Below are 16,149 nucleotides of genomic sequence, written 5' to 3'. Positions count from 1 at the left end.
GTTCAGGAGCGGCTTGACAAGAGGAATACAACATTTGAAGCCAATGTCCAGGATCCATCAGTCCACTCCTTGTGAAAGTCCCCAACACTTTTGAATGGCCTTTTCCTGACAATCCTCTCCAGGCTGTGGTCATCCCTGCTGCTTATGTACCTTTTTCTTCCACATTTTTCCCTTCCACATAACTTTCAATTAATGTGCTTTGATACAGCACTTTGGGAACATCCAACTTCCTTTGCAATTACCTTTTGAGGCTTTCCCTCCTTATGGAGGGTGTCAATGATGGTTTTCTGCACAACTGTCAGGTCAGCTGTCTTTCCCATGATTGTGATTCCTACTGAACCTGACTGAGAGACCATTTAAAGTCTCAGGAACCCTTTGCAGGTGTTATGGCTTAATTAGCTGATTAGAGTGGGACACTTTGAGCCTAGAATATTGAACCTTTTCACAATATTCTAATTTTCTGAGATTGTGGATTTGGGGTTTTCATGAGCTGTAAGCCATAATCATCTCAATTATGACACATCACAGCTTGAACTCTCTTGCTTTGCATGTAATGAGTCTATCTCATATATTAGGTTCAACTTTTAAGTTGCATTACTGAAATAAATGAACCTTTGCACGATATTCTAATTTTTTGAGTTTCACCTGTATATTCCAAATAGAAAGCAATGATATAAAGGAAGTCTACTTCATCTACTTTACCATAAGGATTTTGAGATAAATATTTTATGACAATTTCAACATGCAGAAAAATTAATATATTCTGTAATGAATAAGGTGATCTCTTATCATTTAAAATAACTTCTTCCATAAAATAACAAGGTTTAAATTAGTTTCTTCTGAAAATGTTCCCATTCAGGTCCAGGAAGAAAAGGGCTCACTTAATAAAAGAAATACTAAATGAGGACTTTCTGCAATGACCATTCATACTAGATTACTCTTTCCGTGGATATCTGCAAAATCCTTAGAAATGAGAAATAAGTAGATTTCACATTATTGTATCAGTTATTTGCAGATTTGAAGCTTGCTGTCTCCAGTAAAAAAAAAACATTGTTTTTTAGAATATATTGTTGGTTTTGTGCATGTTTGTGCTCATTCATGCACAATTTGCTGCATTTATTTATAAGAATTAACTTTCAGTATGAAAGATGGGCCCTAGCTAGTACTCTAAGGGAAAATATCTAGAAGTCAATGAGCATAGGTAGATAGACTAAAAGCTGGGGGGAAATGTTCAGAAAGGAGTAATGGCAAACAATTATCATATTAGACAATGAAAACTGCCTCAGTAGGTCCATGTAAATCATGAAGAACTGAATTCTACCCAAAGGTATTTTATTTATCCTATACATTTTGGAGCAAGTATAAATACAAGGGCAAAAGAAACAAAGTGGCATTGCTGTTCTCCAGAGGTGGTATTCAGCAGGTTCTGACCAGTTCTGGAGAACCGGTAGCGGAAATTTTGAGTAGTTCGGAGAACCGGCAAACACCACCTCTGACTGAAGATTTTACAATATCCGTCCCCTGACACACCCACCAAGCCACTCCCACAGAACCGGTAGTTTAAAAAAAATTGAATCCCACCACTGCTGTTCTCTCAGCTACTTGAAGCAGCCATCTTGCTCTACCTTAGACAACATTACATTAAGGAGAACATCAGTGATGGGATTCAAATGTTTTCACTACCGGTTCTGTGGGGTGCCTTTTTTTACCCTTTAATGTGAACATTATTCCAATTAGTTAAAGGTGTTCCTTTTTATATAGTTTTATAAAAACAAAAACAACCAAGCTGTTTCTTCCTCCTTTTTGTCCCAATAATCCATAGCATCTGCAATCCTGTTTAATTTTAGGACCATATGCAGCAAGTATGAGCACAAGCAGAAATTTCAAGTATTCAGAACCAGGAATATAAATAAAATCAAGAGGGTGGCGCACAGCATAAGTGAGTTATTATTAGCCTTCCAAACAATGGACGGTAAAATGGACGGAAGAAGATTATTGAAGATGAGATGGGCTTTTAGATCTACCTCTTCAGATTAAAGCACGTAGTGGGAGAAGTACTGTGACCAAAGAAAATATTTTATGTATAACTGAATGTTCCAGGGTTTAAGTGTGTCTATTTTTTAACAAAGCAAAAGGAAAACAAAGTCATCTGCAGATGGGTATAAAGGATAAGCAAAAGTTTAAAAGTTTAGGTAGAATTTCTTCAAGAGGTCATATTTTACCCTTAAGGACGGCACAAAAAAGGTTTATGGCAAATGGAAGGAGAAGTGGAACATGCTTCTGTTTAATCAATAATAATGACATGTGGTGTGCACTGAACACAGGGATTAAAACTGATGTATGTCTATGACCATAGTTATTGGGAATTCTTGGGAAATCCACATAATCAAAAGAGTTCGATGGCTTCAAATTAACACAAATTAATAGGCAAACTATTATGATGGTGGAAAGAAACTTGACTGCTTATTCTTAAATAGGAAGGAAAAGCTGTTAATATACCAACTATATTAATTTATTGGCACAGCACAAAGACGAGGGCCAGACAAAGATTGCCAAGTCATTTTTTTAGATGGATCCTTGATTCCAAGGCATTTAATGTAAACCCAATGGGACAGCAGCTCATTCCAATTCTTCTGAATCAGAAAAGAGATTGAATCAGAAAATACACCTATTGTCATGGGTTGCCTCTGTTCAAAATCCAAGAAAGAAAACCCCTGATTCCACTGAAGTAGAGAAGAGGTACTTTTACTGAGTTTGAAATGATAGAAATGAAAGAAAAGCAAGATCTGAGCCAAAAGGTGTGAAAGTTACATATTGAAAGTTTCCCCAAATCACTCCCCCAGGGACCCAGGCTAAATGTCCAATCCCCATCCCACATAGTGTCATGCGGGGCATCTTCAGGTGTTTTCGTCCATCTGGAGTTCCAGGACAGTTGGCCTTGACTGGATGTAAACAACTCTATTCAGCAGTGCAGTAATTTGTAGGAGCAAACCTCCCTTTTTATTCACATGGGCCTTCTTCACACCAGCTCACTTCCCTATGCCAGCCAAGAACAAGCAAGCATTAAAGGGAAACCCCATGCTGGAGATCTGGCGGACACCTACTCATAAACATATAGTACATAAACTTAAATAAACCCGTTCCAAGCATTACCTAGGAACAGAAAAGCCTACATACTGAAGGTGAATACAAAAACAACTTGCCTCAATCACCTACCAGTTAAGCACTTACACCATGTTGGTGCACAGTCCTAATAGAAGCCTATGATTAAAACCCCTTTAAACTAAAGAAAATGTAGATCCCTCAGAAGGATTTTGTTGTGGAGCGGCGGTAGAGATAGAGACAGACGCAGGCTGAACGTTAACAGGCTTTATTCTGGTGAATAAAGGGTCACCGCGGCTGCCGAGGCTAACACAGCAGATTTAAAATATATGTATAATAATCCCAAGCAGGAAATTTGTAGGATCATACACACATGCACAGACAGACTTAAAAAAAAACTCCAACTTTTTTTTGCATAGATTTATGGTTTCAAAATTAAAACTAAGATTCTTATGATAGATGTTCCATAGTGTTGACCATTGCAACATTTCACTGACAGAAATGCAATTTTATGCAGACATTATTCTATCATAAAAGGCAAATGTAGGTACTTAACATTGCCATGGCATTTCTATACTGACGCATAACGTTATGAAACAAGATCTGCTTTCAGAGGTTTTTTTCTTTGTTTCACAGAATGTTACCAAGAATAATGACATTCTATTATATGAGTTCTCTATAATAAAAATCTTGATGATCTACACATTTTGCTTCTTAATATGGGGAGAAGTGAAAAAATATTTATTTATTTACCTAGCCATATAACTATAAATTCTGTATTGGTGCTAGAAACTGGTCCTTTCAAGTGAAATTATTCCATTCAGAAAAAAGAAAAAGATTGTAATGTTCAGTTATTTTGACAATCGTCTCTTTATGATAAAATTGCATAAGGTAATCACAAGTTTTTCTGGTGGAATCCTTTTAGCGCATTCAAATCCCTGCCCAGTCTTACTCTTTCTGTAAATTCTACTCCACACACCTAAATTATCATATGTAGTCATATGCTGTCAAACCTTGAATATATAAAATTAAAATAAACTGCATATTCTTCCTTGTTACTCCACTTCTCTGCCCTGTTGTTCTCATTTCTGCAAAACTCATCTAGGTAGGGACCTAGATGTCTAAACTTAGCAAAGCCATCTAAACTTACTGTCTTCACAAAACAAATCATGCAGAAAAGCTACAGGTTACACTCGAAAAAATAGAATATCGTGCAAAAGTTCATTTATTTCAGTAATGCAACTTAAAAGGTGAAACTAATATATGAGATAGACTCATTACATGCAAAGCAAGAGAGTTCAAGCTGTGATGTGTCATAATTGATTTGATTATGGCTTTCAGCTCATGAAAACCCCAAATCCACAATCTCAGAAAATTAGAATATTGTGAAAAGGTTCAATATTCTAGGCTCAAAGTGTCCCAATCTAATCAGCTAATTAAGCCATAACACCTGCAAAGGGTTCCTGACCCTTTAAATGGTCTCTGGTTCAGTAGGAAGCACAATCATGGGAAAGACCGCTGACCAGACGCTGACCTTGTGCAGAAAACCATCATTGACACCCTCCATAAGGAGGGAAAGCCTCAAAAGGTAATTGCAAAGGAAGTTGGATGTTCCCAAAGTGCTGTATCAAAGCACATTAATCGAAAGTTATGAAGGGAAAAGTGTGGAAGAAAAAGGTGCACAAGGAGCAGGGATGACCGCAGCCTGGAGAGGATTGTCAGGAAAAGGCCATTCAAAAGTGTTGGGGACTTTCACAAGGAGTGGACTGAGGCTGGAGTCAGTGCATCAAGAGCCACCACACAGAGATGGATCCTGGACATTGGCTTCAAATGTCATATTCCTCTTGTCAAGCCACTCCTGAACAACAAACAACATCAGAAGTGTCTTACCTGGGCTAAAGAAAAACAGACCTGGTCTGTTGCTCAGTGGTCCAAAGTCCTCTTTTCTGATGAGAGCAACTTTTGCATCTCATTTGGAAACTAAGTACCCAGAGTCTGGAGGAAGAACGAAGAGGCACACACTGCAAGATGCTTGAAGTCCAGTGTGAAGTTTCCACAATCTGTGTTGATTTGGGGAGCCATGTCATCTGCTGGTGTTGGTCCACTGTGCTTCATTAAGTCCAGCGTCAACACAGCCACCTACCAGGAGAGTTTGGAGCAGTTCGTGCTCCTTCCACAGATGAGCTTTATGGGGATGCTGTCTTCATTTTCCAGCAGCACTTGGCCCCTGCCCACACTGCCAAAATCACCAAATCCTGGTTCAATGACTGTAGGATTACTGTGCTTGATTGGCCAGCAAACTCTCTTGACCTGAACCCCATAGAGAATCTATGGGGCATTGCCAAGAGAAAGATGAAAGACATGAGACTGAACAATGCAGAAGAGCTGAAGGCTGCTATTTAAGTATCCTGGTCTTCCATAACACCTCAGCAATGTCACAGGCTGATAGCTTCGATGCCATGCCGCATTGTGGCAGTAATTGCTGCAAAGGGGGCCCAAACCAAGTACTGAGTACATATGCATGCTTATACTTTGCAGAGGTCCGCTATTGTTCCCTGTACAATCCTTGTTTTATTGATTGCCTGTAATATTCTAATTTTCTGAGATTGTGGATTTGGGGTTTTCATGAGCTGTAAGCCATAATCATCACAATTATGACAAATCACAGCTTGCGCTATCTTGCTTTTCATGTAATGAGTCTATCTCATATATTAAGTTGCATTACTGAAATAAATGAACTTTTGCACAATATTCTAATTTTTCGAGTTTCACCTGTATATTGAAAAAGTGGAAGCAATCAATCTAATCTTATGTGTTTACTTATTTCACTTCTTCAGCCATTTTCAATTCTCAGGTTCATAATTAGGCAAGATCAAAAAGTAAAAGAAGAAAAGAAAAGAAAAGGAATCATACATACCTAACAAAAGGTTCTTAAAGTTAAAATTCTTAAAGTTAAAATTCTTCTAGTAACCAAATGGGACCAAATCAGTTCAAATAACTTTATGAAATCAATACTGTTAAATTAAATTAAAAAGATAGCAAAGGCAATGTGTTCCATGGAAAAAGCAATAGAATATCCTTAGGGATTTCTTCTCTTACACACACACTTTGCTACTGCTTAAGAAAACATTGAGCTTTTCTGGATTCCTCCAATCTAATTGCCACTCTCACACCAATTTTTCTACCCAACATCCAAGGTTTTCCCATTCCTATGTTTCTTTTTTACATCTTCTTTAATATGGAAGGTTGCCAAGTCTATTTGCTCTATTAGATTTAATCATCTTAAATATTAATTTTTACTATAGTCCTCAAAAGATTTAGCAAAAGTCATCTAACACAAAAGACCACAGGAATGAATGAGTTAAGACACCTTCAATTTAGTGGAAACAATGACCACAGCTGCAACACCATGAGCCATGGTGGGGCAGAGGTTAGAATGCACTACTTCAAGCTACTTCTGCTGACTGCCAGCTGGCTACAGTTCAGCAGTTTGATCTTCACCAGCTCAAGGTTGACTCAGTCTTTAGTAAAATGAGGACTCAGATTATTAGGAGCAATATGCAGACTCTGTAAACTGCTTAGAGAGCGTTGTAAAGCATTGTAAAGCAGTACATAAGTCTAACTGTTATTGCTATTGCTCATGGTAAGACTGCATGCTTTGACAGTTGAAGAAATTTATGATATTTGTAAGAATAGGATCAAAAAATAGCATTTTCAATCTCATATAGATTACATCAAAAAATATTAACAAAGAAATTATTGATGCAAAATAAAAAAATATCTTGGAAGATTTACAAGATAAAGAGACAAAACAAACTTGCCTTGATGACAAAAATAAGATAAAGGAATTACAGAAGTTCTGGAAAAAAAGGACTATAAGACAGAGAACATAACTAAACTGGAAATACAAATGACAAGTCAAGAAATTGGTAAAGACTAAGAAAAAAATTCCCTTCCAGGTCAAAGAACTTGATTAGACTCTTAAAGGAAACTTCAGGATAGGATAAATAAAAATGGAAGAGATATCAAATTCTATGACAGTATCTGAGTAAACTAAACATTAGGATTGTTAAAAGCAAAAGGATTGAGTACAGAATTGGTTTGTTTGATCAAGGTTAAAATGACATATTTTCTTTACAGACTTTTTGCTGACACTAGCAATTTTATGTTAATGATTTATGGATAAGATATGGGTTATGAGAAGAAGAGTGATGAATTATTAAGTTTGTATTTATTGTGATGAAGATCAGAAGGTACTTCTTTAGATTTTTTTTTCTTATTCAAGAGATGAAACTCCATGTTACATCCTGTAATTTTTTGATATAGTAATCCCTCATCCGGTTTCTCTGATGTACAACATATGCTCGCTGAAAGAACAATGTTCATCATTTTGATATAGGGATAATTCTCCACATGCATGTCCCTTCAGATAAATAAAAGACAAAGTTGCAGATAGTATGGAGACTCTTATGGATGCAGTTCATATCTCTGGAACAGTGAATTAAAGCCACTGTGTATTTCTTTAATCCTTAGGTACACATTTATCCTTGAAGTCTGATGACAGGCATGTTAAAATATAGTGTGTTCGGGCTTTGGTGTTCCTGCTTTTATTCAATGTCCCTCCATTTTAACCTGTGGGTGTGAATAGGTTGATGATTCCTTTCTGAGGTATTAGATGGCATTGTAGTTCAGAAGTTGATCATTACATTGATGGAAAATTGTCACTAGGTCTGTTTCATCTCCTGAACATAATAACTCTTACAACTCTTATGTTCCATATGGAGCAAGACTTTAAAGCACGAATTTAGCAATGTGAGCTTGAGGTGCTACATTTGTACCTTTCTGCTAGGTAAGCACAGTAGATAGAGTAAGAGGCATGAGAGCAATGAGGGAAGAGTTACAATATCTATGTTCTGGTCCCTTCCAGTTTGTCAATATACTTGATCTTTGGAAGAAGATTATTTCTTTAAAAAATAACATTGACTGGATGTAAGAATAATGCATTAAGTTCAATCCAAAAAGTTGAAAGGTCTGCTTCTTCCTCATATACATTTTTCACAACTAAAGTCAATCAATATGTATTTTCTTCTAACTTACTGTAGACAGCAGTTCTAATTCTGAGATTGTTGTTGTCTGACAAACAATTTACCAGGATCTCCTCTAGTTTTGCCCTAGTTTCTTTGATGAAAAATAAATTTCTACTCTAACATGTACAAGGCATGTTGAGCAGTTTGAGATGTTGGTACATAACATGTTTGTTGTCAGTTGTATTGATTATGTTAAAATACTTTAATTGAAATCATTTGCCAAAGGCTGTCCTATGTTTTAATATTTCTTCTGCAAATGATACATGGAGTGCCTAAATATGGAGATGACATCCATGAATTATTACATAGTTTAAGCAGTCAATCTTAGAACAGATGCTTCCAATTTCAAATTTACATTTGAAAGACTCCGAATCTATTTGGATTTCAAAACCCAGCAAAGAAGTCAAATTAATGAAATAATAGTATTTTCTGAAGTTGAATAATTACAGCATAATTCTAGATCTCATGCACTAGTGGGCACATTTTGCTATTGGGAATGACACAGAAGATGCTGTGAGGCATTAGAACAATGGCATCACTAAAAAGTTGAGAAAAAATAATTAGTATCTTTCTAAATACAAATAATTAATTTGTACTTTTAAATTCCAAGTATCACTGTAGTAGACTGCCATCAATCATAAGTTTTAAGTTTGAATACAATATAAGTGCAGTTATTCCACTAATGGAATAATATATTTGACAATTATTTATAAGTACTTCTCGACTTACAGTCATTTAATGACCATTCAAAGTTACAACCAGAGGTGGTATTCAGTGGGTTCTGACCAGTTCTGGAGAACCGGTAGTGGAAAAATTGAGTAGTTCAGAGAACTGGTAAATACCACTTCTGACTGACCTTGCCTCCATCTATTCTCTGCCTCTCGAGTCCCAGCTGATCGGCTGGGTCTTCTTTTGTTGCCCTGCACAGGAGAATGGAGCTGGAAAGTAGGCTAGTGGGGTGGGGTGGGAATGGGGATTTTGCAGTAATCTTCCCCCAGGAGTGGGGTGGGAATGGAGATTTTACAGTATCGTTCTCCTGCCATGTCCACCAAGCCATGCCCACAGAACCGGTAGTAAAAAAATTTGAATCTCACCACTGGTTACAACTGCACTGAAAAAAGTGACTTATCACTATATTTCACATTTATAACTGTTGCAGCATCCCTCTGGTCACATGCTCAAAATTTGGACACTTAGCAACTAACTCATATTTGCAATGTTCCGGCATCATGTGGTCAGCCTTTGTGACCTTCTGACAAGCAAAGTCAATGGGGAAGCCAGATTCACTTAACAACTGTATTACTAATTTAACAGCTGTAGTGGTTGACTTAACAGGTGTGACAAGAAAGGTTGTAAAATGGGGCAAAACTCACTTAACAATTGTCTTGCTTAGCAATGGAAATTTTGGATTCAATTGTGGTCATAAGCCAAGGACATACATACACTCCGAATTTCTCTTGAGATATTTGGGCCTTTGAAGTATGCCTTACAGATTACAGTGAAAAAAAAATCAAGTAGTAGTCATCTGGAAAAACATGCAGTCAAGTATCCATCTGAAGTACTTGATCAACACCAAATAGTTTGGAAAAATACTAGACATGTGACTAGATAAAATGGCCTGGAAAATCATTTGTGGGTGAAATAAAAAAAGAAGTACAACTTGGATGTACTTTTTTTAAAGAAGAAAAATGGCTAGCTTTGATCAAGAAACAATCTTACTGAAGAAGATAATTGACAATCACTTTAAACAGAGAGGTATTTACTCAAAGATTCAGTGACACCACCCCATGGATGGGAAATAAGGAGCAGAAAAATTTCCTGTGAATAAAGTAAATGGGAAAGACTTGAGTAGTTTAGCCAGTACAGATTGTGAAAAACTGATTGGGGGATATTCTGTACATAATTAGGCTGCATACCTAGCCTGAGGCCCAAAGGAAAATATCTGCTTAGAGCAAGACTGTCAAACTTGTGGCCCATGGGCCAGATGCGTCACATGCTGACCATGTGCACACCTGGTTTAGGGCAAAAGAAGTCCTGATATGTCATGTGATACCACCAAGGTGCCACGAGTTTGACACACATGACTTAGAGTGTGTCAGTATGGTAAGATCTGGCTAACATAGCTGAAGAGGAGTAGATGGGATTAGAATGGGCTAGCAGGAAGGAGATTCGGGATGAATCAAGCAGAAGAGTACAATGACAAACATATTTGTTTAACTGAAGGAGAATGGATGAATTGTATGAATGTGTACTGTGCTTCTGAACTTTATCACTTTCTTGTTGGGAGGAGGGAGGAAGAAATAACCAGTTATTTATATATATTTTTATTGGATAGAAGCAGATAGGGAGAAAATTGCATTTTAGAGCTCCCTGCTGGTTGGAAAGTTGATGATCATTTGAACAGAAACTAATAGGTTGTTGTTTGGGAAAGTTCCATCCTAGCAAGGAAATCCATATCAGGAAGCTTAGAGAAGTCAAAATGGCAGGCACGATAAAATTGAACTCCCTCTTTCACATGTGTCAATATTGTGTGGTGTAAAAAGGGGTAGGACTTCAATCCATGGCAATGCCTGCAATTTTGCCCACTAGCCCCAGCTGCGTGTTCCTGCCAAGGGGTCAGTTTATTCACACAGGATTAGCTATTGTGTGAAAAACAAGGCTACTTGGAACCATGCCTATAAGGTAAAAATTTTCTCAAATCAAAAGGAGACAATTTCATGCAGTTGAATTGGTTACAGAAAATAGTTTGGCCCTGTGCTCTTTCATGCCATTTTCCTTTTTATTCCTCAGTCTAAAACTATAACTTTGGTATTTTGTTGTGATCCCCTATTTCTATTAATCATTAACCATAGAGAGCCAAGAAAACTAACATTTGCTCACCTTGTACTGCATCTCCAAGGGATACTAATAAGCACCTTTGCAAATCCATGTGATCTAAGAATTAAGACCAGCTAACATCATTAGGTGCTGGTAAAATCAGAATAACTAATACAATTAACCAGATCATAAATATGAGTCAAGAAATGATAGCTCCAATTCACAGTGAACTATAGAATATTTGTTGTTTGTTTAAACTTTTCTTTTTAAAATTAATTAAATTAAATTAATTAATCCATTTACTGGTTAAAATCATTTTCCTATCCTGTTTTGGATTTACTACCTCCACTTTGGCAAAGCTGAAATGTTTCTGTATATTGATGCTGGCATGTTTATACATCCTTTTTTATAAACATGGTGGATGTGCTGGTTATGAAAAATTCAGCCACCTACTTTAATTATGCATCATAGTACCTATCTCTTCACCCCAAACATAACAGAATGAAAAATGTAATACATGAGTCATAAAATCATATCATTACCCTAGCCATGAAATATCTACTGATTTAAAAAGGAAAAATAGAAATAATTTAAGCAAATTTATAGGGCACTATTCCAAAACTGTTAGAGAATTCAAGCAATCGGGATATCTTGGTGAATGAAACCTCTTTTCAGAAACAGCTAAGATTTTAGAAAGAGACTCATAAACCTCATCACATTGATAGGACACACTTTTCCTATACAATTATGATTCATATTGAAATAGCAAAATGTGTGGACATTTGGTTGTAGGTGGGCATTCATCAGTTTGAATTTTGGACAGGAAGAATGCAAACCCAGATGGTGGACAGCTTGAGACACTCAGTCAAAAGGCAAATACTTTGGCACGGAAAAAGTCAAAACTCACGTGCCAGTTATTAACCATTTCATCCGTTTGTGAAAGTTTGGGTGCAAATATCTATCATATTTATGTATTTATTAGATACATTGACATTGAACAGTGTAAATGAACTAAAAGTCAAAAAATGTTAATAAATGACAAAATGCAGTAAGAACCACAAAAAAGAACAACAGATAAACAAAACCAAAGAAATCAATATCATGATGGACATTACCAATTATTTCAGGTAGAATTCTATGGAGAGGAAAGCAGTACTGCTGTGGTTTACACTGAGCAAAATATTCAATAGAATTTATATACGCTATGTAGTGCATGGCAAAAACATATCCTTTTTGGCTTTTTTTTTTTTTTGCTCCCTTTATTCCTCTACTCTGAAGGAAGCCATGGCTTTCTGACAAGGTCTAGAGCAACCATATTAAAGTACAGCTCTGATTTAAGACTTATTCCCAGCTATCATCATTAAAATTGTTTGATGTCTGACTCACTGAAAGGATCTAGATAATCTGCTTCCTCTAGGGCACAGTGCAAATGTAATCCCAAAACTCTTTTAACCACTTTTCCTAAAAAAAGGTTAGAGACCAAGCAATAGTTTTTTTTAAAAAAAAATCAGCTGTATCTGTTACATGTAGTTTTGCTCTTTTATTTGTGTGGAAAAGTACCATTAGAGTTGTATAGTCTATTTTGGACCTACTGAACAAGAAATGCATCTCAAAATCAGAAACAGCTCTCATCAGGGAAGATTTCCAAAATAAAATTTCTTTATGAACTGGTCAGGCAATAGTACTACAAGGTATAAAAAGAGAACTAACTAATTAATCAAACATTATTATAAAAGAGGATGGGAATGGAGTTTGTTTATTTATTTAGCATATGGCAAATACATGGACCCACAGTAGTTCAAATGTCCATGCTGAACAAAAGTCACACTGAAGGGTAGAGACAAGATCCCACAACAATGTGTCTTGTTCTTTGTTGTTTATCCATTGTTTATCCATTCCCATGTATTTAGAGAGCCAGGAGTTCTATAAAGTTTTCTAGCTGCCAACTGTCATAAACTGCCAATTCTTCAATGTAGTCTGGCTGCCAATTGTTGCTAGTTGTTTGGTTCCTGCTATTGTGCTCTCCAGGGTATACCATGAGGAGGCAAACTAGCATCACACCCCGGGAATGGAGTACTTTGATGTCATCACATAGAATAGGGCAATATTGTGTGGTAATCATCTAGCTTTAGTTCTTTTGAATAAGTGAATAAGGTCTGCAAATATATGTTTACACTTTTATGCAAATGTTTATTCTCAAAACCCACACCCCAAAGATTGTATGTTTCAATAAATCCCTAAGTGAATAGAAACTGACATATATAACACAGTCAATTTTGACATCTTTCTGCAAAACTGAGTGCACATTTGTTACTTATGTGCAATTTTTCAGGCACACAAAATAGGAAAATAATATGATAGGTGAAAAAATTTGGTCACCCTACTGCAGGGCTGTCAAACTCATGACCTGCAGACTGGATGTGTCATGCAATGGCGACACCCACACCCATTTTAGTGAAGGGGAAAAACTGTCAAAAAAATACATCACATGACGCTGCCATGACAATGCAGGTTTGATACTCCTGCCCTAGTGGTTCAGTGCTATTTTTTGTTGATTTGTTTCTTTACTGAAAATCAATTAGTCCCAAAAAGGCAACCAACTTGTTAGGTTAGACCTACTGAACGCAAATCCACAAACAAAGAAATATGCTGGCTTCAGTCTTCTAATTTTTTAGTTTGGGATCATAATTCTGACTACTTTCATCTTCACTCCTTAGCATTTGAAAATAATTTTTTTAATAAACCATCCATTTAGCAGTTTCAATTATGAGAAACTTAATTAAGAAATGAAGTTACATAGAACTGTTAATGTCAAAGCAAGATTTGAAAGACAAAGAAAAAACTTTGTTTAGTATTACCTTAAAATTGGTCATATATGCAAAACAAAATTCAAACATCACTATCAATGATTCATTAACAAATTTAGCAAAAATTGGAATGTAATAAAGACCAGCAATCTGCATGAAGAATTGTCAAAAGAAAACTTTTCATCATCTAAAGCAGGTATGTCCAAACAGTCTAAACATGTAACACCGGCCAGATGCAGGCTTAAATGGCTAGTATACAAGATAATAAAAAATATTTAAAAATAAATTAAATTTGTTATTTATATACAATAATTATCTTTCATATTTTATATGTAATCCAATGCAGCTCAGGCAAGCCGAAAAGCAACCTTGATCTAAGGTATTCAAAACAGATAATCCTGACACATGTAGGAACAAAGTGGTATAGACTAATGAAATTAAAATTGAAATGTTTGGTCACAACTCATACAATGTACATTTGGAGAAAAGAGTATAATATTTGTGGAAAATAACTTTAGCAATTGTTAAGCATACAATTGAGTTTGGAGTTGTGTGACAACTAGTGACACAGGATGAAAAAATGGATGCAATTAAAAATTAGAACGCATTAACATATATATGATGAAGGTAGAAGGATTCATTTAGATAACACTTCTTGAAAATGCAAAATCAAACCGTTTTCTTCTCCTCCATTGTACTGTATGCAAATAGGACAAATCATCCTCCTTGAGCAATGAAAAAAGTAACATAAAAACATGTTCATTTACTCAATAAGCAATCTCCATCATTCTGAATTACTCACAAATCTAAAGTTAATATAAAATAAAACATTATTACGATCAAAAAAGATAAAAATGAAAAAAAAAACCATGTCTAAAAGATAAAAACCAATGCCAGGCTAAAAAGTAAACAATGCCAGACATGAGGTATGAAATGAAAATAAAATTATATTTATTTAAATTAAAATCTGAGAAGCTTAATTAGGTTACTTTCACATGGGACAAACTATTAAGGGTCTTTCACTTGTTCTTGCCAAACAACTTCTATGTCATCTTTCTTCACTCATTCAGCACTGTTAATTTGTGCAGATGTGCTGTTCATATATTAATAATAACCACTTGAAGAATTTAAAATAGATTTTAGCATTGACTTTCTAAAACCAGGAATGTAATATCTGGAATGTAATATCTGGAAAATGACAATATGGATCATTCCTTCTACATTTTATGTTTACATTTGCAAATTACATTTACAAATTTAAATTCTACGTTTTCAGTTTATTAAAAACATTATGCAATGAGTTTGGTTTTCAATTTATCCATTTTAGAAAGAAAAATATTTTTATCTAATTTCCTACATTAATTGTACACACACAACAGATGTGCAATAAGAAAATTTATTTTAAACAAGTATAAAAATGACACATGCTAACAGCTGCAAACTTAACAGTTGCAAGCTTAAATAACTAAATAAAACAAAAGATAATGTTGTTAATTATGCCGGCTGATATATGTACTGTTCTTTCATTCCAGGATTTGCATTATGTTATTGTTTTGATAGTTATTCAGTTTACATATTCTTCTGGACATGGACTGAATCAAAAGCACTAATAGCTGTACCAGTCATGAATAAAAGGAATCTAAAATCCATAGATGCAATAATTTTATCAGACAACTAAGTTTATAAATCTGATTGTGAAAGTTCAAAAACTTTTCATCAAGGATATTGTTAGGAAGAGGTAGAGGAAGGAAATGAGGCTGATTTTATAACTTCCCACAGCCTTTATTCAAGATGAACTTTATTCAATACATAAGAATGATGAGTTGCATAAATAATATAATCCTAAAGTTTGCTGAAAAAGCAAATATTTGTACCTTTCTCATTTTGGCAGAATTTCCATCAGTTTCTTTCACTGAGTGAAGATACTAAGCATAAACTACAGTAGTAGAATATGTAGAGGCACTATTTTTAAAAGTTGTTAATAATTTTCATAGCAGATTATGCAAATAAAGCTACATTCAAACTTACCATTAGGTTTCAAAAGAGTGAACTGAGTAAATACACATAAAAATGCAAGTTGAACTAAATGTATTTCCCATCACTAATAATATATGTTTGCTCTAGAAATAGTTAATCTTCTTCTCTCTTTCTCAGAAAAACACATTTCCCACATAATAGTATGTGTAGCAACAGAAAATCTGCAACAATTTTATAACAGTTCAGTTAGCTTAGAACCCATATTTTGGGAGACTTTTTTCCTAAATCCAAATTGTTTCCAAATCTAAAAACAAAAAAGGACAGCTCCCAATCTGTTATCTACGATATGCTTAGTCTAT

The sequence above is a fragment of the Pseudonaja textilis genome, chromosome 7 (genome assembly GCF_049901715.1).
Source record: "Pseudonaja textilis isolate UNSWEBS1 chromosome 7, rPseTex1.2, whole genome shotgun sequence".
In the NCBI taxonomy this organism is placed as follows: domain Eukaryota; kingdom Metazoa; phylum Chordata; class Lepidosauria; order Squamata; family Elapidae; genus Pseudonaja; species Pseudonaja textilis.
This window is presented reverse-complemented; position numbering follows the sequence as displayed.